The 25,556-nt window shown below is 44.8% G+C and overlaps 1 protein-coding gene across 10 annotated transcripts in view; it reads right to left on the reverse strand.

Annotated features, from left to right (window-relative positions):
- The window catches only part of TSPAN18 (tetraspanin 18), a 110,907-nt gene that overhangs the window by 58,359 nt on the left and 26,992 nt on the right, over window positions 1-25,556 (reverse strand). Inside the window, exon 1 of one of the 10 annotated variants that reach the window (XM_080594331.1) lies at window positions 18,376-18,469. The exons of the other annotated variants lie outside the window; for them this stretch is intronic. The gene's annotated coding sequence lies outside the window, so the exon portion shown is untranslated. Of the gene's footprint in view, window positions 1-18,375; window positions 18,470-25,556 lie in introns of those variants that run through there. 10 annotated transcript variants of the gene reach the window in all.

A 25,556-nucleotide genomic window follows, 5' to 3' on the forward strand; every position in this document is an offset into this window, starting at 1 on the left:
AGCACTTGTGTTTTCACACTTGGATCCATCGCTCTTTTAGTTCTGGTAATCCGGCTGTTTTCTATCAGATTTTTCAAAGGCTCTCATCTACCTCTCAGAACTCTTTCTTCAGATTCACCTGAGCAGATGCACTGGTACCCCTTTGAGCTGGATGTTCCCAGAACTATGAAAACATCCAAGGGTGCAAAGAAAACAGGCACTGAAGGCAGCACACACTATTTGTGCAGCAAGAGCGTGTGTCTATTACTAGCAGTTCAAGCACACAGTGGAAGAGAGGTTAGTCTGGGAAGGCTTTGACTCCTGCTCAGGAATTAGCATCATTTGCTTACTCCAAGAAAGGGCTTACGGTTTCCACAGGTTTATGTTTAATATAGGTGCGTGCGATTCTGGTGCTTCAAAAGATTTCTGAGTGAAATAAAACTAATATAGACCGGAGCGAGTGGTATAGCTCTTCAATCCTCTTTTGGAATGCACCATTAGCTCTGCACAGCTGATCTCTCTGCTTTATCTTCTCCAGATCCCTAGTCTTTAAACAAACTCCAGATTCCCACCACCCCCAAAAATGCCTCCTAAGACCTGGTTGTTTTTCTTCAAAGACGTAATAATTTTAAAGGACTTAGTAATAGCATTTCAAGAGGAAAAAGCGCGCACACAAAAAAACAATAATCAAGTGATAAAGGCCAAGGAGAAAGTCACAGGCAGTTATGGAAAAGGATATGCAATGCAGTTCTATTATCCTCTTGAAATGAAGAGTAAAAGCTTGCGAAATTCCATTCCAATGCCTGCAACTCAGTCTAAATCCTTCTGGCCACAGTAACAAAGCTATTACATATTGCTTCTTGGCATTTTCATCATGTTCCAAGCACCTAGCACAGGGCTCACAGGTTTCAGCCCTTCAGACTAATGAATCTTGTGATCATGAAATCAGATTGCCAAGTGCAAAGAGAAAAGTAAGATGATTTTTCAAGATACGGAGGAAACCTCCCACTACACTCATATCCTTGTTTTGCTTCCCCACCAAGCAGGTCATGTCTTCTTGCCCACAGGCTACGCTGCCCTAACCTTCATCACTCATATGTCCAACTTTCTTCTGCTCTCCTTAGCTACCTTCTTCACAGAATTCCTGGTGGCTCCAGCTGTGCATAAATCCAAATAAACCACAATAAAAATTAACTTCATTGTATGAGGAATATGCAAGGATATTCCTCAAGTATATTTTATCTGACCTGGTCAGAAATGACACTGTCGTTGAGGGGTAGGCTCGTTCATGGGAGGAAACTGTAGTCAGTGAAGAGCCGAGCCCTAAAGAAGCAGCTAATGGATTTTCCAGAACCAAGAATCAAATGCTAGAATGTAAACACCCTTAACCAGATAAATCCTCAAAAGGATTAACTCTGTCTGCACAACAGAAAGGCACCCATTCAGCACAGAAAGCCTGTCACCAGAAGGGATGCACAACACGCAGAGCCAGCCAGACAAGCAGCAGCAGATAAGGAAGAACACCAGGTTAACGGCGCAAGGGGATGCATACATTCTTTTCTTCTTCTCCCAGAAAATACAAATAGAAAATTATGATTATCTTAAAAGCCATGTTTTTCTTTTTACTTTCTACTCCCTGTATGTTTAAAAAAGAAAGGGGAAAAAAGGGAATAATTTCTGATCACCAATCCTTCAGGAAAGAGCAGATCTAACAGACACTGTCTGGAATGCAATGTAAAAGTGGTCAAAACTTTTCAATGGTCCAAAAGAAATATGACTACTTGTAAATTAGCAATTCAAGCACGTGGTAAAAATACAGAGATGAGGTAACGTTTTCCTTAGCTATGTTGTACGAGCATCTTAAAGCCATTTGTACTGCGTGGCAAAATTAGAGTACATCAGAACAGACTGAGTAGGGAGAAGGTAGTACCAGTGAAAAATTAAAGGACTTTCTCATGATGGTAGTCTCAAGCACTCTTGTCAGCTTTCATTATTAGAGCACATCCCCTATCTGCAAATGTTTTTCATCAACTTCTTTCTCCCCAATCCATCCCACTGTTAACTCTCTTCTGCCCTCTCATTCAACAGCTTTAAGCAACCAGTAACAGAGAGCAGGATTGCATAATGGAAGTCACAAGCAGGGAGCTGGTCCGGCAGCTTAGTTTAGGAGCTATTGTTGCTATTACAGGGCATAGGCAGAACTAAATACACTTCAGGTTCTGTAACAATGCCGAATAAACCCAGTTCCCAAAGGGCTTGAGAAATAGGATGCCACCCTTCTAAAAGCTACACAAAGAGAGCTCTCTGGCTCACTGTCACTGTGTGTCAGCAAAGGAACATTGCTTCCTCATGCTCCCATAGTTACTGGAGTGTAAGACAATGTTTTATGCTGTAAAAACCACTAAATTGTCAGAGCATACCCTTTTTGGAGAAGTCTGTTAGCCAGTTAGCGGAGGAGCACTTCTGAGCCTGCTGAACACAAGAGGAGGGATGACTGAGGGAAACTACAACTCCACTGAAACTGAGGACAAAACCCTTATGTCTGCAACAGAAACACAGCCAGATCCCAAACAGATGGATGTGGAAAAGCTTCACTGTGAAAGACAGAGCTTTTGGAAGTGGTCAGGGCCCAGGGGGCTTCATCTATAAAAATGTCTCAAGCCGTCTATCCAAGAGTCTTCAGACAAGAAATGCTTAGCAGTTTCTACAAACCTGGCCCTCTGAAATAATGGAGCATAAAAAACCCAGGCACTCCCAAAACTTTTAGACATCTCAGGGAAGGCAGGACTTCTGCCTTGCTGATTTACCCCACAATTTTAAAGGGTTTCCAAAATAAAACACATGCTGATTTTATTGTCTGTGTTATTCTTGGAGCCTGGTCATGTAACAGGCTGTGGAAGCCAAAATGCATTTTTTTTTTATCAGCCTGTACAACGTGGAAAGCTTCTGAGTCTCAGGTTTGCTCCTGACAGCATGACCAGAAATACTCTTTGCTTGTTGCAGGAGCTATTCCTCCCAACCAAGACTGTGCATTGTGTTTTTCTATTATGGAGTTGCCTGCAAAGATATTTCTTAAAAACGAACATGGACTTACCTTAGCCTGACGTTTCCCTTATCCTTTTCTGATTTTTTTTTTTTAATTTCAACTTCAACATTTTTAGCATTTCAATAAACAGCACATCTGTACTTCAGTATTTTGCACCAGACTAGAAATAGTGAGATGGAAAGACAGGGAAAACATAAAAAGAGACCAACACTAGCTGTAAAAGACTAAGAAAGGGTGCAAACCAAAACGAGCCTGTTGGCCTTACAATCAACCACGGGAGCTTTTACAAGCACTCGGCTCCTGACTGCAGAACTCTGCAAGAGTCTAAAGGAGGCAGCATCCACGCTAATTAGGCAGGGACTGCCCTCAGCAAACCACACCACGAGAGAAGTATCAACTGCACAAAAACTCTCTGCTGAATTATTTGTTTTGGACTCTTGGGCACACAAAAAGGCTCCCAGCATGGTTACAGCTTAGCTGCTAAGAGAGCATTACCTGCTTCCTACAGCTACACTCCATTTTGGATGGAGCTAGGTGTTTAAAGGCTTTCAAAAAGCAGCTTCTAGCTTCAATAAGCTGAAGAGAGCTCCCCGAGGGGGAAACCTTTGTTCCCTTTGGCTCACCTGGTGAAAGTTGTTGCTTATAACCCATGATTACTTAAGTCAGCTCTAATGTCTGGCTACCAGTTGGCAAGATACAGCAGCCTGCAAAGAGCTCAACCTAGGACCATGACTAAATAATTTCCACCAGCTGAAAAATGTTTTCTGGTACGTGGGAAGTGAGCCCAGCAACCAGAAGAAAGGGGGAAGCCTTAGGAGGCTGTGAAGCCTCCCTCTTTTGCACACACGCAGCCCAGGTGGTACTGATGGGTTTCAGCCTTTGAGAGGTTCATTAACACTTACACAGCTTCAGTCCATCTAAGTGAAGCACCAGGCACTTCTTCCGAGGCACAGGCAACGCAGTCTCAAGAGAGTAATGGCAGAGAGGTGTCACATGCGTATTTCTCATCTAAGCACACCTCACAGTGAATTTGCCAGGACTTCAAAGATATGTGTGGCTAAAGTGTTCAGCCTACCTTATCTCCTACATACCACCTGAAGCAGCTGTATTTAAATGAAAAGCAGGTGAGAAGGACAAACGGGGCTCAGGCACCAGCTGCCATTGCAGATGGGAGTGGTAAGAGCAACACTACAGGACACGTGTCTAGAGGCAGAGCCCTTCTCCCCCTTGGACCAGGAGAGGTGGAGGAAGCTTTGGCTCACCGTGATCTTTTCTTCCCCAGTGCCTCCTTTGAAAGGTGGGCATACTGTCCTGCTCTTACCTGGGGCCAGGCAAGTCAGGGACTTCCTTCGTCCTTCCTGTCTCTGCAGCACTCAGCCAGCAGGCTCCTGCACCAGGAGTTAATGGGCAATGAAGGTCAAACAAAATAAATGGGGTCATCTCCTCACCGCGTTCTCCTCTACCAAAGGAACTGCCAACCAAGACAACACAAAAGCCCTCACTAAAACCAGCTGCAAGATGCAACAACCTACTCAGACAGTGCTCAACAGGGCCCTTCTCTGCGTACAGCCATTTCCAGAGTCTTGCAACCAGCAAATTCAAGCCAGACAAGTAGCTCTTCAAGGCAGACATTAAACATTCATTTCTAATAAACACAACCCTGAGCCCCAGGGACCAATGAAAGGTGTAGGGAAGCACAGCAAACATAATCCAGAGTGGACAGACTCACAAAGCCTCACATTGTGGTTATTTGAATACGTGAAGAAGAAAAAAAAAAAAAAGAAGCATTTTTGAAATGATTCAAAATGTACTAAGATATTTTGTATTTTGGCCACTTTAGTTCTTCAAGGGCAATTTTCCCTTATCTCTGAACAGCAAGAGTGCATGCTTCTCACTGTTACTTTAGAAATGTGTAAAAGAATTTCAAACATGTCCTCAGCATCTCTTCGCAATGCAGCCTGGGGACCTCCAAACATGCGCTCTTTATATCTTCTCTCTCTGGAGTGGGCAGCAAGGGAGAAAGAGCCATGTGAGACAACAGCCCAAAGACTGGGGCTTAGGAGGGTGCCCAGCTATTGCTCAGCTAATAGCCCTGGCTTGTCTAGTTATAGTGTTGGATTTTATGCATCTCTTGGTTTATATTCACAGTACTGCAGCTTTAAACGGAATTGTGGGGTTCCAGGTATACATAAAAAGAAAAATCTTCTAATATCAAATGGAAGAACACACGTAAGGCAGTGGGCAGCTAGCTCTGATGATAGAGGTCACTATAGGCAATTTCCACAGGCACATATATAACTACTAAGAATACATATGTGGATCTTTTTCATATAATTGCTTTTTTCACATATTAGAAAAACAAATATAATAAAGATTAATATTTTAATATCATAGTAAGAAGATGGGCAAACAGTTAAATTCATAAAAATGCAATTAAGCGAATAGCCGAAGCTTTACAGCAAATTTGCTCATTTATGGGAATGTCCACCGTGTATTAGTATTTCCATAAATACCCCTCTGAATAAGATTATCAGCAGAAACTGAAACAATTCTTTTTAAACAAATGTTGAAGAGAGGCTGCAGAATAAGAATTTTGTAATTCAATGCAAATATTCGTGCAAAAAGCTAAATCCTATGAATTATACGCATTTAGTCAAGGAGCAGAAATACTACTGTGTGACCTATATGTCAAAATCCAAACAGAATTGTGCAGCTGGAAGCTGAACACTTGAATACCAGCTACTGAATACTAAAAAGGAATTGCTTGAAAACAACCAGCAAAACAAGAAACAATCCATGAATAATTTGAAATAACTCATGCAATTGAGAAGTCAATAAGCTATTTGTAGACAATTTGTCAACAGAAGAACTTACATAGAAAATTATATTTTAAAATTGCTACAAATTATTCATGTAGCTATCACAAGAACATTTATGATTCATCATGAAGAGACAGAAGTAATTATACCAGGGGTTGAAAAGGCATTTTCTTTCATGTATTATATTCTGTAACTGATCAGGTGTATTAGGATAATATTTTTAGCTATGATTTTGCTGATCCCCAAGGCATAAGCCATTAGTGAGTGATGGAGGGAAGATGATGAAACTTGAAGGCTAAGTAGCCTGATTCGCTCTCACCAAGTTTGAGCAAAATCTGACGTCAATGAACCCATACTTTAATGTAGTAATGTCATTATTCAGTCTCATTTTCGCAGATGGTCATACCAGGCAATAGTTTCATTCTCTTGATCTGCAGAAGAACAATGACGTCTTCAACTTGGTTCAGCAAAACCCTCTTTTATTCCTTAAAAATTTAAAGCACATGATTTGCTACTATTGTCCAAATGGGGGTAAAAAAAAAAAAAACGCCTAACACACACACCCCTTCATAGAGCTGGATTCTCCAAGAATCCCTAAGAGATCTCTAAGAGCTGCAGGACTGGGCTCCTAACTTGGGTATGACTGGTAGGAAAGTAAGAGAGATCTTGCACAAGCATTAGATTTCCTTGACTTCTGTAACCAAATCAAAGGAGCCAGTCTTGCTGCACAGATTCTGCAACATTTAAGATAAATTACATGGTTCTACTGCTCTCATCAACTGAGTTTCATTTGCTGTATCAGTTCTTCTCCTGTCTACATAATAATGGAGAACAGTAAGTGACATCCGTCACTCGGAAGCCTTTATTCCCTTTCTCTCAATGTGAAATCAGAGCACTGCGGTGCATGGTCCAGGAGGCACCGACCACATTGTCTGAACAACCAAGTTTGCCAAACCATGGAAACCTGCACAGCAGAAGGGGGCAACAATTTTCCTCCCAAACTCTCAATTTTGTTATTCTTCATGGAGTCATGCATCTTTATTCACTCGGGGTTCTACCACCTGCCCCCCCGAAAGGTTTCTGACTCCTAACTCCATTCAGCAGCACAACATCTCTACAGCCTTCCATAAACTACACATTTGGGGAAACGTTTGTAAACCATGAGACTTAACATACTTCCAGAATACTTCATATGTGGCCTCAAATACTTGTACTATTTCCTTCAGATCAGATACAAGATCAGATGAAGAACTCGCTCTCAGGTGTCACTGGATAACTCCAGAAAAGCAGTGGGACAACCTAAGCAGATGGTTACTTTTTGCTGAATACTGCTTTTCCCTGTAATTGTACCTCTCCTGGCCTGCATGAGAGTCACTGACAGGAAATGCTGTAACGAGGATAGATTACAACTTGCATTAGCACATCCACATAGTATAAGGAAGCATTCAGACAAGACTGATGTCTTTGCAATTCAGAGACAGAGAGAAGGTAATTGAAAAGGACAGGAGACTGGTCACAATATACTCACTACACATTAAGCGTAGAGTCCAACAATTTGGAGGTAGCTCTGACACGGCTGCCTGGTGAAGATTAATCACGTTTCTGCCACACGTCTCTGGTGTCCTTTCCCTGGACACTTCTCCTGTTGGGGTCGCCGATCACAGGCGGTCCGAGGACAGCAAGCGCCTCCTCTGAGGCCTTATTTAAACAAACAACAGCTCCTCCCAGAGAAATGCCCAAGCGTCGTAATGACATCCCAGCCATTTTTTGACATTTCACGATGTCTTTAAGGAGAGGAGAGGCTGCCAGGCTGGGAAGCTCCTCCAGCAGGCCATGAGGGAGCAGCCACACTCCTGGGGGTGACTGACTTTAGGGGGGGGCAGAGGAGGAAGCTCCAGCCTCGGCCTTGGGACGTGCTGAGGAACTTTACTTCCATGAGGATATGGAGCCAATACATCACATTTTGGGGGCCTTACAGGAGAAAATCTTACTTTTAGAAAGGAACTGTAACATCACTAGGAAAAACAAGCAATTAAAACCCATTTCCCAAGGACCTCGACAATGGCCACTTAAAGCTGTACTAAAGAGACCGACAGCTTTATTACCTCTTCTCCACTAACATACCCCTAACCTACCCCAGCTTCACAACCACATTTTCTCCAACAGATGGTCGAAGTGATTAACATAACTTTGCTAAACTCAGAGAAAGTGTTCTCAACATGTATTTATTTAGTTTTGAAGGCTTGTGCTTCTATTTCAGACATGAGAAGCCACGTTTGCATGTTTGAAAGGTTACCTCCCCCAACAGTATCAATAGGCCTAATCAAAGATGCAACCTACTTTCCCTGTAAACCTTGCCCAAGAAACTGCCACTGCTAGATGTGTTTCAGAGCAGCTCTTCCCACTGAAGCTGCTTGCATTTCTCACTGCCGACCGACCTGTGTTCGTATTTCAGTTGATAAAGGATGAAACACCAAAAGCAGCAGCTCTCCCCTTGAAGCACACTATGGCATTTGCCTGCTGTAGCTTTTGTATCCGCTACCAGTACAGGCAGGATCTTGTCATGCTTTTCTCAGACCAAGTGCTCAGGGAGGAAGAGATCAGCAGGAGCAGAGCTTGCACTCACACGCCAGAGACCTCGCTTTCAAGTCCTTTGTACAGTATTTATAAAGTATCGATGGAAGCAGTAGGTGGCAGCTGGTTAACATCATGTAACACCACTACGGAACGATTTTGACCAGAAGTTAAAGAGAGCCTCATAATTAATTGAGGCTGCAGGAGGAATGCAGGCAGACTGACTAATTACCTCAGATACTCCGGCTGAGGCGCTTGCTGTTGCAACACGTGTTAGGAGATCTTCAGCGTTCATAAGCAGGCAGGATCTCTGTTTTGTGTCTGCACTAAAGATGCATCTCTAAACATCTAACACGTCTCCCCCAGCCTGAGCCCTCGCTCCATGCTGTACTGCAACAGCGAGCATTTTCCTTTCCCTCCCACAGCACAGCCTTGCTCAGATCTGCCCTCCGCTCCTGACAATCATAATAAGACTTTCCTGTTATGTACTGACCAGCAGCAGAAACAAAATGTGAATACTGAGGTCAGCATAAAATAATGTCTGAATTGCCACCCCCAACCTTCCGAGCTGGACGTATACTTGGAAACAATCAGTGGATCAGTCTTGCACTGAGAACCTTGTGAAGTGCAACAAAATGAGCAAGAGGCAAGTGGAGTGGAGACATAAAAAATCACATTTCTTCAGGTGTAAAATGGAAGGAAAAAATTGATTAACTTTAGAATAAGTTTAATACAGCATTGGCCAAAATGCCTGCTAAGGATACTTATACGATAAATCAGCTTCTGATTTCTACTCAACCTTAAGACCTTTTAAATCCAGAAGTGGAAAGCTTTTTAGTGAGGAAAAAAAAAAAAGTAAAAACAGGGATCAAGTTAAAAAGTTGACCTGGCAAATATGCAAGAGGCTTAAAAGGCGTCAGCCTCAGTCCCCCACATTAATCTGCAGTGCAAATCTGAAGAGGCTAATGATTTCTTTCTCACCCCTCTGTGCACAACTCCCCCTTGGTCTCCTTAAGACAGAAAAATGAATAATAATAAAAGGCACGTGCTCCTCTCATTAACAACTCTGAGCTCTCATTTCTGACTCGGTATTAAAACATCAAAAACAAGCTCCCCAGCCTCCATCACACAGGGTGATCAATGCTTCTTTACCACTTCGGGAAGATCTAAAGAGGCACCTAATACATTTATTATGTTACAGTCACCAGCACAAATTCCTTTCAAAATATAATAATCCCTTCCACGTGACACTTAACTCCCCAGTAGGTCCTTTTGCAGTCAGGTTAATAACCTTCACATTATGTAGGTAAAAGAAGATTAACAGTGAATATGTTGAATCCAAGTTTATGGCACTGTACCTCCTCCTTTTGTTTGCTTCCAGGCCCTGCTGGCCTGTCTAGGACTTGACAAATAAATCCCACTTGGCATTGCCAGCAAATGTTTCTTGATTAAGCATTTGGGATCAAAGAGGTTCTTCTCGTTTCCTCACGCTGCAGCTCCAATGGTCTAGTCTCAATTTGATTTGTCTCCCTAGTCCAACAGAAACAGGAGGGGGGTGAGAAAGTGAGAGAATAATTTGTTTCCCTTTAGACACGCAGTCCTCAAAATTTATTTCTAAGTACTGCATTTTATCTTCATTGTTTTTAGAACAAAACATCATATTTTCAAACATCAATAGGCACTCAAATGCCTCTAAACTCACAAAATGCTCATCGCAAGACAGAAAAGCAATCTCTAAATATGACTTTATATTCTTAACAAAAGGCAGGTGTTTTCTCTCTCCTGTATTTCTGTCCTGAAAACATGGTACCCAACAGGTCTGTAAGCACAGCCTGTTCTGTCCAAGCCAGGGCACTTGGAGCAGCAACCTCCTCATCAACCGAAGAACCAAAATCTTCACGTATCAGCAACCACCACCTTGCTCCCTCAAGCAAGGCTGAGCCACCCAGGTCGGGCACCCAGCAAAACGTCCACGTCAGCTCCCTGGCGCAGGCAACTAACTGCAACTGGGTTCATGCAGCACGCAGCAGAGACTACAGAGGTGGCAGGGGAGAAAAAGAAACGTGGGAAAATAGAAAAAGGTGGTAGGCCCTGAAAGTCTTAAGTGCTTTAGCATAATGAGAAGAGGATTTTACAAATAGCAGCCATAAACCTGGTCAAAATCATAAACATGTGAAAGAAAAACATGGTGCCAGAAACCACCTGCCACCACATGTACAGTTACAAATCTCTCCTTCCCAAAGGAAACAGGAGCCTTATATTTCTGGGATCTGATCATGTTTCCAAAATGAAACACAGCTGATAATAAACAAGACCCCAAACACCCATGAAACAGAGCTGTTCAATGATCTGAAGTCAGACTTCCAGCTCTCTACTGGATGGCAGTCACCAAGGACAAATCCCTGCATTAAACAGGGAACAGACTGCAAAAGCAACCAGGGAATTCTTGCCACTGGGTACTGTCAAGAGTTTCTAGCTGCATTAGGCAGAATCCCTCATCTTTCTCCTGCATCTGCTCCAGTTGGGTCCTGGGGGTATGAACTGCAGCAGACACCCTTTCAAACAAGTCCACAGTCAGATCTAGCTGAGAGGTGGAAATTAGGATTTCCTCACCCTGGTCACTGCCTCAGGTGACAAACCGCAAATTCACTGCTGTCTCCGGGATGAGCCAGACAAACACTGCTGTCTTATGCAGGCACAGCTGCTGGCCTCAGATGGGCTGGGAAACATCCAGGCACACCGAGGTAGGGAACAAGGCTTTTGCAAGGACTTTTCCTCTTTTGATCTTCTGATGTTGTGCAAAGTCCTGCCACACTTCATCCTCTTCAAAACAAGAGTTGGAATGAGGAGAGATTATTTGTTTGTTTTAGTGATAATGACTTTTTTTTTTCCCAGTGACAAGCCTAGCTGGTATTTGTTAGCCAAAAGGTCTTCTCAGAACTAAAACCAAGCCAAAACACTAGAGCTCACATCTTACCACTGTACAGGCTTTAAAATTAACTATCCACCTCGCAGAAGTTGCACAGAAAAGATTGCATCTTCCTAGGTCTCAAAATAATTGGGAAGAAAAGATGAAGCAGTTTAGGCAAAAAAAGTGTGCCGCTGGCTCAAACTGAGCTGAATAATCACGACTGCTCCTACCCCACGGCTGGCTGGCAAGGGCTCGCTTCCCTCCGCTCGGACGCAAGCACTAGTCGCTCATTATTATTCAGCACTTGCTCAGCACAGACAATACACACACTTTGCACTGTAGAAAAGCAAAGGAAGGCACTCTTCCTGCCTCAGTGGATTTATATTCTAAGGCCATCAATCTCATCCTGACACTTGGTACATGCAGCAATCAGCAGATGGATCGCTGTCAAAGCACTGCATCCTTTTACCTTTCCTATACTAGAGAGAATACATCTATATTTGGTGCCTCTTTTCAGAAAACAAAGCTGGTCAAAACATTTTGAATTGCAAACTTTCTCAACCAAAACGAGAGAGAAGAGAAATGTTTCACGGTAATTCTCCCTGCTTTTCAAATCACTCTACTCAAAAATGAGCTTTGAAGAAAATAATGTTCAAAGAATATTTGGAGCTAACCGAGCACAGCTCACGGGGAACCAGAAGAGCTTGGAGTATGTTGATTCTCCTTTGGTAAGGAGGCTGTTTTTAATGTGATTGCCTCAAAAGTAGAGATGGGAACCCCTCTGCAGTGTGATCACCAGGCACTCCAAACTTGGGGGATTCTAGCTGCAAATGTATCTTAATTTGCTAGGACAGGATAGAATCAGGTAAATGGAAAGAAAATTTGCCCCGACACAGCCGGTGCCATGCAGTACAGCAGCCCCGTATCTGATGGATACACACCTGCCAAATTAGTCCTTCATGGTAGCTAGCAACTGCAGCAACTTGCTCCACATTGTTGGCCAGGCTGGTACCATCCTGCAAAAGCAAACTTCACGCTTCTTGGCCACAAGTGAGGGTGAGCTAAAGCCCTCATCTAATAGCAGTAAATAGGAATGAACGGACCTGGGGGCTTTTTCAAGCTGTTAGATCTGTAATCATGTGCTGCTCCCACTGCACACCAGAATGAAAACTGGGGGTGGGGAATCTACCCCTAGGGAAGTGCTCTAAGCATTACTGGAAGGAGAACCTGGCTCAGTTTCCCACCGAGAAGAGCTGGAGACAGACAGCAGAGATCCATCCACATGTGCAGACACCACAGCTAGCTACACAGTGTTCTCCAAAGCCTCCCCAGGACTAACAACCAGATCTGCCCTTTGTGCACATAACTTTTGGATGCACAGGCCACAGGTACAAGCATCCATCAATACTGGTGTTGGTAGAACAGAAACCTCCTGCTGACCCTGAACACAGTCTTTCTCTAGCTCACTTTTCCCGTCCCCTGGTAATCACTCTGATAAAGCTAAGAACTACGCTATATCTACATGGCTCTAAACCCTGCATATTTTCATTCCTCAGTTTCTAAGGCATAACAGCTAAAATCCACTGGAAAGTCTGGAGTTTTTACTCTCTCCACAAAACACTGGATTTACTCAGAGGGCAGTTCCTCCTGTCTCCCACCTCCTTCATCTCATACATCGCCACCAGGTGAGAAAGACTGCCTGACCCCTGCTGTAGCTCTATGCCACTTCACCCTACCTGACCTTCAGCAGAACAACGGAGTTTTTGCTGCCTCTCCTCCAAACATGAGCGTCGTGGGTGCTGCTGGACGCATTCAGGAGGCTGGGGAGAGTGCTGCTACACCCATCAGCATCTTCTGGATGAGGATCCTGCCTTTCGGAGCCTCTGGGCAGCTGACTGTAGCTGCCAGCCATATCAACACCACGTAGCACCAGTCTGGAGCCAGCCAGCAGGACTTCCCAAGCTAAAAAGAGACATAGCCCAGGCCTGGTGACACTCTGCAGGGACAGTTGGCTTCCAACGAGGGGCTGGGTGGCAGCTGGGCTGGCCCATACCACATTCACCATTTCTGGCCTCCCTGAGGCAGCAAGAGAAGAGGCCCCTGGGCCTCTCTGCTGCTGCACAGGAGAGACCTCCGGCTCTGAGCTGCAGCCTGGCTCTGGGACAGTCATCAGCAGCAGGGCCAGCAACCCAGCACAAAGAGGTAACTTCAGGCCCAGAGGTCTTAAGGTTAGGTCTGAACATGGTCTGAAACACGGCATTTATGTTCCAGCTGTGATTTAAGGTTTACATTTGGGTCTGTACATTCTGGACTGCCTACATTCTCTGGACTAAATGGGTGAAGCAGATGCTGAGTCCTTCCCCAGGAGCTGGAGGCAAAGGGACACAAGGAGAGCTTGCAGAGGCTGAGCCTCCTTTCCCTCTGATGGCACCAAAAAATCCTCCATCTCACCGAGCTGAACTGAGCACGCTGGAAGTCAAGGTGGCAAATGACAGCACTATGCATCGGGACAGAAATTATGTAAAATTATGCATGCAGACACACGGGGAGAGGGAGGGAATCAAACTTCTCCCAGTTGTGGCAGACAATAGGTCTTCCACGTGTGCCTGCAGTCTCCTTGAAATCCCAAAAGGACAGGATACACAAGTCCAGAGAGAATAGCCCTAACTGAGCGAATGATACAGCATACAGGCTAGGCTTTCTTCTTGCTGACTTCAGCTTCACAGCCCCGTGACTCCATTTGCATTGGTGATGCCAATCCTGGTTTGAGGGAGGGAAAAATCAGGTCCCTAGGGTGCAGCTGGGGCACCAAACTCTAACTGCTTTCCTGTAAAGCAGTTCAAGCATACTCCCAGAAAATAAGAGTGATTTTATAAGCTTAGCGTAAAATGTCTCAAGCAGGACATGATGGCACGGGTTGCACAAGGCACAATATACCACGCGCCCCCCTTTGCTCTAGACTTGTTTTAGCAATCTCTGACTGCTAACCTCAGTTAACTTTAACAGAATTTCTATTTTTGTTTTCAAAACAGCTTACAAAACTAGCCTACAAAACCTACAGCAGACAAAACTGAGTAAGTGAGGAAACTATCCAGACAAGAAAACCTACTTTCCATCCCCATTAAACCTGAAACCCTTTCAGGTATTCTCTAGCAGCTGCAACCATCCTTTGCAAAGTTTCTAGGACATCTGTTGGCTAGCTGCACACCAAGTAACAGAAGCCTCTAAGAATGTCTCTCTCTCTCCTTGCAGAAGGAAAAATAGAGATTAGATTTGTCAAACAGGGATAAGAAGTTAACGGGGCCGATAAGGTTAGACATGCCAAGCAATTCAGCAAACAATTCTGGAAAGAACGATTAGATCTAGGGTAACTAAGTATGATAAATGCTGACTTTAACCCAATTACTTACAATGATTTTAGAGGTCTGTGAAGAGCTGAGCACTACAGCCTTGTAATGAATGAATGTGCATGAGACTGGGCAGGCCCTCTTCCTCACCCCACCTCCCAAAGAACCAGAAATTCAAGTTAAACAGATCTCATGGAAAAAAAAGATCTCCAGATTTTGTAAATTTAAAACCTTTGTCTTGGCTCTAGCGCAGTCTTGATAGCAAGGAACTCACGATCAATTCCCAAACCAATTTTTTTCTTCCATTTCAGAAAGTTTGCTCTCCTCAAAGATCTTCATGCAAGTTAAAAGACAATGGAGATGTATGCTCGGCTTCTGCTCTTTCTGAAGAAAGCTCCCCCCCCCACAAAAAACATCAACTGGAAGAGTCGAAAGAAAATATTTGTATTAGAGAAATGCTCCTTTCTTTTTTCTCTGAATTACAAGCCAAAGGCTGTGAGGCCATTTTCTGCTCAAGCTGGTGTCTCCTCACTTTCTGAGGCCCTGCGCTGTCGTTGTCTGAGAGTGCAATTGGGCCAGCCCAAGCTCTGCGGCTCACTTCAGTCGTACAGGCTCAACACAAAGATCAAGGGTTTGGGAAGACAAGACCATTTCCGTCAGATTTATAAAACCCCAGACTGGAAAAATATCCTGGTCTAGCAGCACAACCCCAGATGACATTTAATAATAGCAAAGACAACAACTGTAAGTTAGGCCAGAGCATTTCTCGGTCACCTCGGCTTTGATGTATGTGGCTTCAATAATAAATTCATTTGCTGTATGCATTTTCATGCCGAGGCCTTATCTAGAAGGAATACTGGCTCCTTTTTCTGTTCCCCCTGCCCTCCAAGCTGTGTTTCATTTATGTCATGAAACCTATCGGCCTAGCTTTTTTCATCTCATTTATTTTGTGGCCATGGCTTGCTGTAACATCAAAAGACTTCTTTAATATTTTGGTAAAGAGCAGACACGTGTACACACACACACGTTTCACCTATTTTGGAAGGGGAAATGTTGAGGGAAATTGCTTGGAGAGGTTTAAAAAAAATAATACTATATTAGTATTACTTGTGGAACGCAAATACAACTCCCAGCCATCTTTAATTGTTCAAAAAAAATTCTGTACATTAGTAAAAGCCTTTAAGTTACTGCAAAACAGCAAGCTCCACACCCACTGATTATTTTGTGGAAAAGAATACAATTTTTTTTTTTATTATTGCAAGCATTCATAGTTAAAACGTTCTTGAATTATGCTGGAAACCTAAAACAGAGCTGAACGTAAACAGGATGCACCAGCACGCTCCGTGCTGAACCAGCAAATTGAATACAAAGCTACACGGAAGAATTTTGCTTCAAGATCATACGCTCCCTTGTAACAACAGGGTTATGGGGTCTCACGTGTGTTTTCTCCCTGCTAGGCTTTGGTAAGCCAGGGCAAGCCTAGCTGCTGCAGGAGAGCGCCCGGAGGCAGCGGCCCTGCAGGGTGCAACCCCGCTGCCAGCGCTCGGTGCCAGCCGCCAGCCCCGCTCCCCAGCCTCGCCAAGGCAGCTCCTCGCTAGCAGCAGCTCTGCGTTTGCAAACCTCAACGACTTCCAGGCTGAGTTAGCATGCAAGTGTAGTAGCAAGCGAAATTCCTCCGAATCAGCTGGGATAGACCCAAAGTGAGGCGTACGCTCCTCAACGTGTGCAGGCGCAAGGATGTAATTTGGGATCACCAACATGCGGGGAGGAGAGCTTAAGGTCCCTGATTTTTTTTTTTCCAAAGAGGTTTGTTTAAAGTTTGTCTGGCAAGCAGTTAAAGGGTGGAGATTTTCAGATGGATTACATTTGTTACTATTGATTTAGAAGACTGTGTCTCAATGGCTTCATGGTCAGAAATTCACCTATCGATCGGGTGCCGGGCACAACTGATAGATAGTTCTTGTAGCCACTGCTATTTCACACACATTTCTTTTCTCAATCTAAGAATAAACTACTGAAATGCACGAGCAATTCATCACCTCCAGGAAGAGGGGTGGGGGCTCAAGAAAAAACAAGGTGGGAAGGAAACACTGTAAAGTGATGACTCGGCAAGCGATCAGTTAAAACAGCCAGAGTTAGGCAGGGAGCACCGGCCCTCTGGAAATCGTAGCTGGAGCAGAGCCTAATGCTCTCCAGCTGCTCCTTCCCACCCCAAGGCTCAGGGGCACCAACTGTAACCAAAAAGGCCAGGGCAAACACAGAAGCATTTCCCTAATTGCTGAAAGATTAAATGCTGGACGTAGAGGCTGCTTAAATCAAGCCGTTACATAAAGCTGATGGCCACCAAAGTGTTGAATTCACCTGCACATTCAGGAGGAAGAAAAAGAAGAGAATGGTCTCCGAAGAAATTGAAGCTGCCTCTGCTGCTGCTTACTGTCAGCTACAGCATTTGATGGCTTACTCGACAGGGGGCTAAATACCACTTTGCCCCAGCCCTGAATTCCCATTGACAGTTCTTTGGCTTCCGACTCTACATTTCGCTAACAGCTACTCCAGCTACGTGGATTGCACCCGCAGGAGAAAGCACATTTCGGGAGGAATTACTCGAGCCCAGATCAGGGGTTCTGAGGTTGTTTGGCCCACTTCAACCTGCAGTTTGCTTTGCTGAACTTTTCTTGAAGAGCTTGGGCTCATTGGAAGGACCTTCTAACCACTGCAACCTCAAACAGCAAGGGAAATACGTTGGCTCTGCACAGTCAGTTTACAGTACCGGGCAATACCTGAGTACCAGAGGGTTTTCCTTTCCTGCATTTGCTCCCACTGATGCTTATCTTGGTGCAGGGGGAAAGTCCGGTGGTTTGTGGGAAAGCATGGCTCCTGTGAGACAGCCTGCTTGGAGCCCTGCTTTAGCACAGATTTCCCCAGTTATTTGGCTAAGAAGCCTCTCTGGGCTTCTTCTTCCCATCTGGGCATAAAGTCCCTACTCTGCAAATCCCACCAAGTGTCGTGTGGCTGAACAGCAAAGTGGGGTGGGAGAAGGAGGAAGGAAAAGATGGAGGCTGTCCACATGGCACCTGATGGAAGAGCTCCCACATGCAGGAACACGTGTCAAGGGGTGACTTCCATCATTTTCTCCTTGGCAGGTCAGATTTTTCCTGAGTTGGTCAGAACACCAGAATCACAGGTAGTAAGGTCATATGAAAGCACAGCTGCTACAGGATGAATGCAAGCCCCCAGGCTGCTGGACAGAAAGGTATGCCAGCACAAGCAGTGTCTGATGATGCTGTTTACCTTCAAACCCTTCTACTGATGCTCTTCCATTTGTAAGACACCTGAGTGACAACTAAAATGTTCAGTATTTAGCTAAGAAACATATCACCTGTTTTATTCAATATACTGGCACCTGCTTTGTTCTGGGCAGAGGAGGAGAGAGAAACAGCAGACAACAGCAATGGAGAAAACTGCAGGGATGAGGAAAATCCCCAAACCCTTATGTGTACCTGAGAAAGAGCAGCAACTCTGCTGGGCTTATGAATTGTGAAATCCCCAGAAAAACTACTGGTTAAACAGAGAAAATAAAGAGATAAAAACAAACAAGTGTAATGTTTGAGGGGCGAGAGGCTGGAGGGTGAAACGGACACAGGCTTCTCCCTCCCCCCTAAAATAAATAAAGAAAGAAATAAATAAATAATCTCATACCTAATCACAGGAACAGAAGTTAGTTCTCCACCTCATGCACTGTGGAGAAGATTCGAACTAGCAGAGGAGCACACCTCTACTACTGCATTTGGGCTCTGCACCCTAATTCGGAAAACAAAATATTTAGATAAATCTTGGCGGAAGAGCATTGAAGGTGACATTGGCAGGAAAGTAAAAGGAACTACAATCACAAGAATTCCTTGTAAGCACCAGCCCCTGAAACACAGGCGAAGATACTGCTGCTTATAGGAAAGTAGTCAAGAATGTCTTTCATATATTCATTTCTCATAGGACTAGAGCAATTTTCTTTTCATTCCACATTTAGATTTACAGCAGGCTTTAATTCCCTGCGAGGAGCAGGCAGTACTCTGCAAAGGATGGACACGGAAACTATGCAGAGAAGACCGCTGGTGAGATAACATTTACTTTAACTCCAATTTTCTGATGACACGTAGACGAGTTTGAAAATAATGAAGGTTGTCAAAATATTTTCCATAATAAACTCCTACGCACAGCGCATTTACAAGACCAGCAGAGTTTCCTACCCAGCTGGTGCACTGGCTGCTACCAAGAGAGTCTCCGATTGCTAAGACGCCGTCCCAGCCCGGGCAGGAGCTGCCTTCTTGCTACTCCCTCTCCTTGGCGTTACACCGCTGACTGTCACAGCCTGCACGTCGTCCTGCATTCTCTGTAGGGGCTCAAGTGGCTCTCACCTGGGGGCTAACTGCTCACCCCAAAGGTACTGACTGCCCTAAAGCAATAGCAGAGGAAGGCAATGTAGCTCTGTAACAAGAAATGGCTCTGGGTAGGCTACGGAGGACGAACCTGAGATTAACTCCCTTGCTGTACTTCACATTGCCATGGATATGTAGGAGACAGGGGTAAGGGAGGTTTCCATTTTGCCAAACATCAGTGGCAAGACAGGCAAAATAAATGTAAGGGGTTCTCTCAGTTTGAGAATAGCAGATTTGTTCCCACCAGCCATGCTACACTTTCCATCCCTGGCTTGGGCTAGCAGCTCTGAACACAGACCGTGAGGCTTCTTTATTTCAGACCTTCATTCAAAGCCTTAATAAAGCTTTTTTTTAAAAGCCTTTTTTTTTTTTTTTTAATTGGGGATGTAAAAAGAGAAACAAACAAAAAAGCCCTCAAAAACCCACAACAGGGTGAGGCGCCCGTGCTGTCTGCCGTAATAACATTCGCTAATTAAAACACAAAGCAGCCAGGGCTGCAGGATTAATGGACATGGTTTCCTCTTTTCAAGTCTCGCCCGCTGACAGATCGCCTCATTCCTTCCTCGCTCTTGAACCTCTCAGTTAAAAAAAAAAAAAAAACCACCAAAAAAAAACAGTTTGCTTATCTTACAGTGTGAGGTTGCCACGGAAACCGCATCCCCCTGTGAGATGCTCTGTCATAACATTTCAGCACTGTATGGAAGGCTTAAAGACACAGCATCCTCTGCTCCGAGGGCTTCGGAGCCAGCCAGAGTCGTTGCAGATGAGCAGCTGTCAAAGCCAGCACAAGTTTCAAGTCAGGAGCGAGAGGGAAAGAGAGAAATCACAGCAGAAACATTCCCCTGCCCAGTTCTTCGGGAAAATCTGCTCCTTGAATGGCCGATTAATATTGACCAACAAATACTTCTATTTGGTGTAAGACATCCTGCTTTTGGGAGAACCTGCCTCCTGGCCGCCTGTAGGAAGAAAGAGTGCTGGCACCAAAACATAACCCCGTCATTCTACCACAGGTTAGCACAAAGCACCTCTTCAGTCGAGGTTTTATGTCAGATTAGCCTTTGAGCCCTAGTTTCTCAGTCCTTTGGTAAGAAAGGAAGAAAAAAAGTAGCAAGCGCATTAATTGCCCATAATGGGAACAGGCCTCCTATAGCCTGCTCCTTAATTACAAGGATGGCTTCCAGGCTGTAATCACTAGGGGTCCAGATGGAAGTTCTCCAAGCTCTTTGAGGGACAGAATGTGTCAGTTATTAATTAAACATATGAGGCAATTAGCCTCAAAACTTTGTAGTAAATCACTACAGCTGTGTTACTTTCACTTTTTCCTTTGGTGAGTGCAAGCAAATGCACAGTGCATTTCCCAGGGGGGTCACGAGGACTGCAGCCAAAAAGCATTCCCAAACAAGACCTTTGTTGTTGGGTGGGAAAAAGTATCTGTGGAAAGCTTGTTTTCAGAAGTCAGCTACTTCACAGTCACATCCCTCACGACAGATGATGGATTCTGTATATGACAGCTAGTCACCGCTCAACCCCTTTGGGGTGCAACGCAGCTGAATTCTCTCTGCCACCCCAAACAGCAGCCTGGCGTTGCTCTGGGACATCACGAGGAAGAAGTCATTTCTGTGGTTAACACTAGCCATAGCTCAGCATCAACTACTGACCTTAGTTCATTATTTCTGAGCTTGTCAAGACTTCTAATCCTGTAGCCTCCAGGGTCCCGTAGGACTCAGTTGCTGGCTGGTCACACGTTTTAAAAGAAGATGCTGCGTTGCATTCTTTGTCTATCTCCAAGTTGAGAAAACAGGCCAAAATCACCATGGCTGGTAAAATCCATTTAGTGATTTATGCTAGTACTTGTGTTCACAGACTAAATCTCCTCTTGGTCGCATCAGGAAAACCCGACATCGGCGCATTCTTAGTCCGCATTTCACCCTCCCTGCGGCTCAGTGCCACAGCTGGCAGTTCTCTGCATAACCTGCGCCATTCTCGGGGTAGGCTTTACAACATCTATTTGGCATCCCAAAGAAAAAGGCAGAAGGCAGGGATGAAAGGAGAGTTTGTGTTGCACACGAACAGAAATGCACCTTAGTTTCTTGTATTTCCAAGGTACACTCTGGGCAGGGGGCACTGGAACAGGAACTAAGTCATTGCTATCATCCCCTTCCAGAAAGGGGCAAGAATGGGCTTTCAGCAGGCTCCAGTTTTAAGCTTACAGCTACAAAGCTGAGTGCAGACAGTCAGTCATACTACAGCCCACAGAATAGGCAGTGTGTCACAACATTGGTGCTATTTCCATTTTTTTCTAACCTCCCCCCCCCCCCCCCCCGAATATTAGCATTAAGCTTTAACAATGAAAGTAATTTAACCATGCTAGTACATTTAAACCTTGAGGGTCTTTGACATTCATGAAAGCAGGGAAGTTGTTCAGTATACAGAAGGTTACCCAAGAGTAACCTGATAAAAAACAAGCATCAAAATAAACCCAAACATCAAAAGAATAATCTCTAATTAAATATGCTGGGGATTTTGTCAGCCTATTACCAGACTCTTGATGATCTTTTTCTGATTTCCCAGGGCTCAGGCAGGAATAATGACATTAAATATGCTGTGTGTACTTGGAAGAAAAAAAATGTGGGATAACTTACACAAATAGCTTCAAATGACTCCTAGGACCCTACCTTGTAGGTACAAAAAGGTGAAAGATCTACTTGGTCAACTCCTAACATATTGTCACTGCCAAGCAAGTCCCAGGAATGCTGTGGCCAACAAGCTTCTGTTTCGTGGAGGTGACTGGCAAGATGCTACACCACTTCACAATGCACAGGCAGACTGCTTTTGTCCTTCAGAGCTTTTTCTTTTTTTTTTTGTAACATTTCTGGACCTCTATGCCTAATTGCACCCACTTCATCTGTGAAGAGAGATTTATAATGGAACATAATTTTGAGGGATTAACTTTGATGCTGGTACGCGGCCCATCCAGAAGTGACAGCAAAAAATTTATATTAGCTGCTGTTCCTGCCAAAGAATAACAGAGAAGCTTATTACACAGGCAATCAAGCTCCCAAATTAGTGCTGATTTTCACCCCATGCCACTTTACTGCTGTTAATGATGGGAAGCAGCGGCAAATATGAAGCAAAAAGCCATCAGGAAGTTAGCTTTCAATTTTTATTATTGAACGGGGTGACCAAAGCCCTTGTTCAGGTACGAATCTCATCACAGGCAATGAGAGCTGAAGGCAGACCACAGCAAAACTGGAAGAGCCATCTACTGACCACGGTCCTTACTGAAGGGTTCTCGGGGACCTTGCAGTTCAGAGTGGCTAATTCACAGGGCTAGGAAAGCACCAATCTTCTCCCCTTCTCCTCCCTTTCAAAGGATCCTGCTAGAAGCTGTGTCCAAGGCAGGGCTCTGTGATTTTGGGAGCCAGTCACATGTATTTGGCACTACTGTCTCTGGAAAGGTACACAGCGATGGCATGAGCAGCGCTCCCTTACCCACGAGGCAGGGATACTCCCTGGCTCCTGTGACACTCCAGACGTCTGAAAGCACTTCCAGCTGTTTGGGACCATCTGTTGGGACCATCCCAGCCCTAGCCAGAACCGAACCCGAGGCATTTAGATTTGTGTTTTAACCCATGGAGACCCCAGTACAAGCTATAATGGTAGCCATCACATTTCCACTTACAAAACCATGTAGGTGGGAAGCCGGGGCTCTGTCTAGACTTTCTCTACCACCAATCTCTTGGAACAGAGTGTAAGTGGACAGCACTTTCACTATGAGCAAGCTGTGAATTACAGTGCTTAAAATATTGGCATTACTATGCTTCACCACCAGCATTATGCTCTTGACAGACCTGAGCCACTGGAAGCAACTCAAAAAGAAATAAATCTGGGACAAAACAGAAGAAACCGTGCCCCTTCCTAATTTTCAACACAGGAAAGGAAGCTTCTTTGGGATCTGCCATCTGAGAAATGCCCAGAGGCGTGATCCAGTTGTAAACATGCACAACGTGATATGCTTAACAGCAAACAAGGCTAGGAACAAGCCATCTACCCTGGAAAGGCTGCGACACCAGAAAGTTAACCAGGAATTTCACGTTGAGCATCTGTCTTTCCTTCAAAGAGATCCTGGCTCCTCAGATCACCTGAACAGTTTCCTATTCACTGTCCTTTCTCAGGTGCTGCTGATTCCTGTTGAAGTTGATTGTTAAAGTTAGTTAAAAAAAAAAAAACCACAAACTTTTCTTTTCTCCTGACTTTTGTGTCTTGTAGTTAACAGGCAACTTCTGTGACAGGCACAAGAGTACTGCAAGATTTTTCCCTTTGAGGGGAAGCAGAAATGGATGTGCCAGTCTCTTCTCCCTGGTAACCAAAGTCAGAATGCCTGGGAATGGCACAAAGCCATGCCAGGGAAGGTTCAGATGGGACACTGGGAAAAATGTCTTTAATGTGAGGGTGGTCAAACACTGCACTTGGCTTCCTAGCGAGGTGGTTGATGCCCCATGCCTGTCTGAGGCATTTGGATAATGCCCTCAATAATATGCTTTAACACCTGGTTAGCCCTAAAGAGGTCAGGCAGTTGGGCTCGATCTTTGAAGAACTGAACTATTTTATTCTACCTACACAAAGTCATTTAAGTTTTCTTTCAAAAATAGGCTAACGCCTTACTCAGCTCTTACTGAAAGCAGTTAGATTTCCTCTACCGAGTTACAGGCTGGAGTGATCTTAACTGAAATGGTGTATATATGCAGAGTGTGTCCATACTTTGCACGGAGCATATGTGGATTAATCCAACCAAATAAAGAAAGATTGCTGTCATAGATAACTGAAGCCCCGTAACATGAGGCAGGCCTTCTTGCAACATGCCAAGAGGGTAAGAAGTAAAATGTTTCTCAATATTTTCTGCTTTTTGGTACTGTGCTTCTCACAGAGCTTATTTGTTGGCCTCAATTATAAACCTCTCCATGTGGTCTCTCCTAAAGCTATAATTTAACAAGACTGGCTACCTCTGCTTGCACTATGCATGGCCATTCCTACAGCTGAGGAGAACTAGTGTATGGTGAACGCTCGCTAATCCCAACATCTCCAACTGCTACTGAAAGAAGGCATTGCAGTCAGAGGAGGCAAGGGAAAGACAGACCCTTAGATCAGCTCTGATACAGGGACGTTTCAGTCATGTCATGTACTCCTGAGCGTGGTGAGACCAGGATGACAGTCTGGGCCTGACAGCTCTGTGACATCCCTTCTGTTCACTTGCTAATAGAGTCTAGAAAAGCTTTTTATGGTAGCTGGCAGCAGCAATAATAGTAGCTTGAGATATGTTCGTGCTACACTCACTTTGCTAGTGTTTGGATTAATGGCATACTTTCATAAATTTCCAAAGCAGGCCCCCTCACCAGAAAACGCTCAGGTTACAGGGCCCTGCTCTCCGGGTGATGAACCCAAGTGCTCAGCATCCCACCCCCTTGTGAAGCATTCACTCCTCTCCCACGCAGATCCCCTACAAAGTCCTGTACCTCCTCGGCAGAGGGTTCTGCAGAAGGGGGATTAGACCAGGACAGCTATTTTTAAGGATGCAAAGACCCAAGGGGTAATTTTTCTAGGGAGAAACTGCTATTCGCCACTGTGCAAATGGGTAAATAAATCCAAGGTAGGGCATGAAGGGGCTCTTAGAGGGATATTTAAGTTACAGCTTCAAAATACCAAATAAGCAGGCCCACGGGTGTCAGCCCGGAGGGCTGCATTAGGCAGGGCGGGTGCAGCCACGAGCTGGGTGAGGCAAGGGAACAGCCCCACGGCTGCACCGCGCTGCACAGGGCTCGTGCTGGGGAAGGGGAGCGGGCAGGGACTGCTGCTCACCAGCCCCTCCAGAGGAAGTTGCTCTCAGCCTCCAAAAGTGTGCTTTCTGTAAATCAGCCAGCAGCTCCTTCACGTACAGCCTCACCATCAGCGCTGCAACACGGGGAGCGACGCATCTGATCGGGGACGGCTCTGAAGTGCTATGCCAGCAGAAGCAGCGGAGTGAGTTACAACACCAGCCTCGGTGCCATTGCAGAAACAGAACAGCTGGAGTCAAGGGTTTGAAATGTGAATTGCTCACAAAGACTGAACGCCGTGTTTAACCCAGATAACAAAGCACATTTAGTGCACATACAGCTGTGGTGGCTGGTAGCGTGAGGGCCCACTAAAGGACCAAAGGCTGCCAAAAATATTCTTCAAGTGGAGAAAAAACATACCAAAATGAAACCGAACCACAGCAAATCACCACACAAAGCCACACACAATGGAGAGAGGGTTGGGGAGGAAAAAGGGGACCCCAAGCTCTACTGCTGGACACTTGCATCTGTGGCACGTGCAGCAGGCCAAATCAAACACACCGCAGTTGGCTCTGCACAAGGCAATGTGCTTGCTTATAAGACACAGGAGTGCTGTATGAGATGCAAACCCAGG

Source organism: Anser brachyrhynchus (genome assembly GCF_964034855.1).
Source record: "Anser brachyrhynchus genome assembly, chromosome: 5".
Classification (NCBI taxonomy): domain Eukaryota; kingdom Metazoa; phylum Chordata; class Aves; order Anseriformes; family Anatidae; genus Anser; species Anser brachyrhynchus.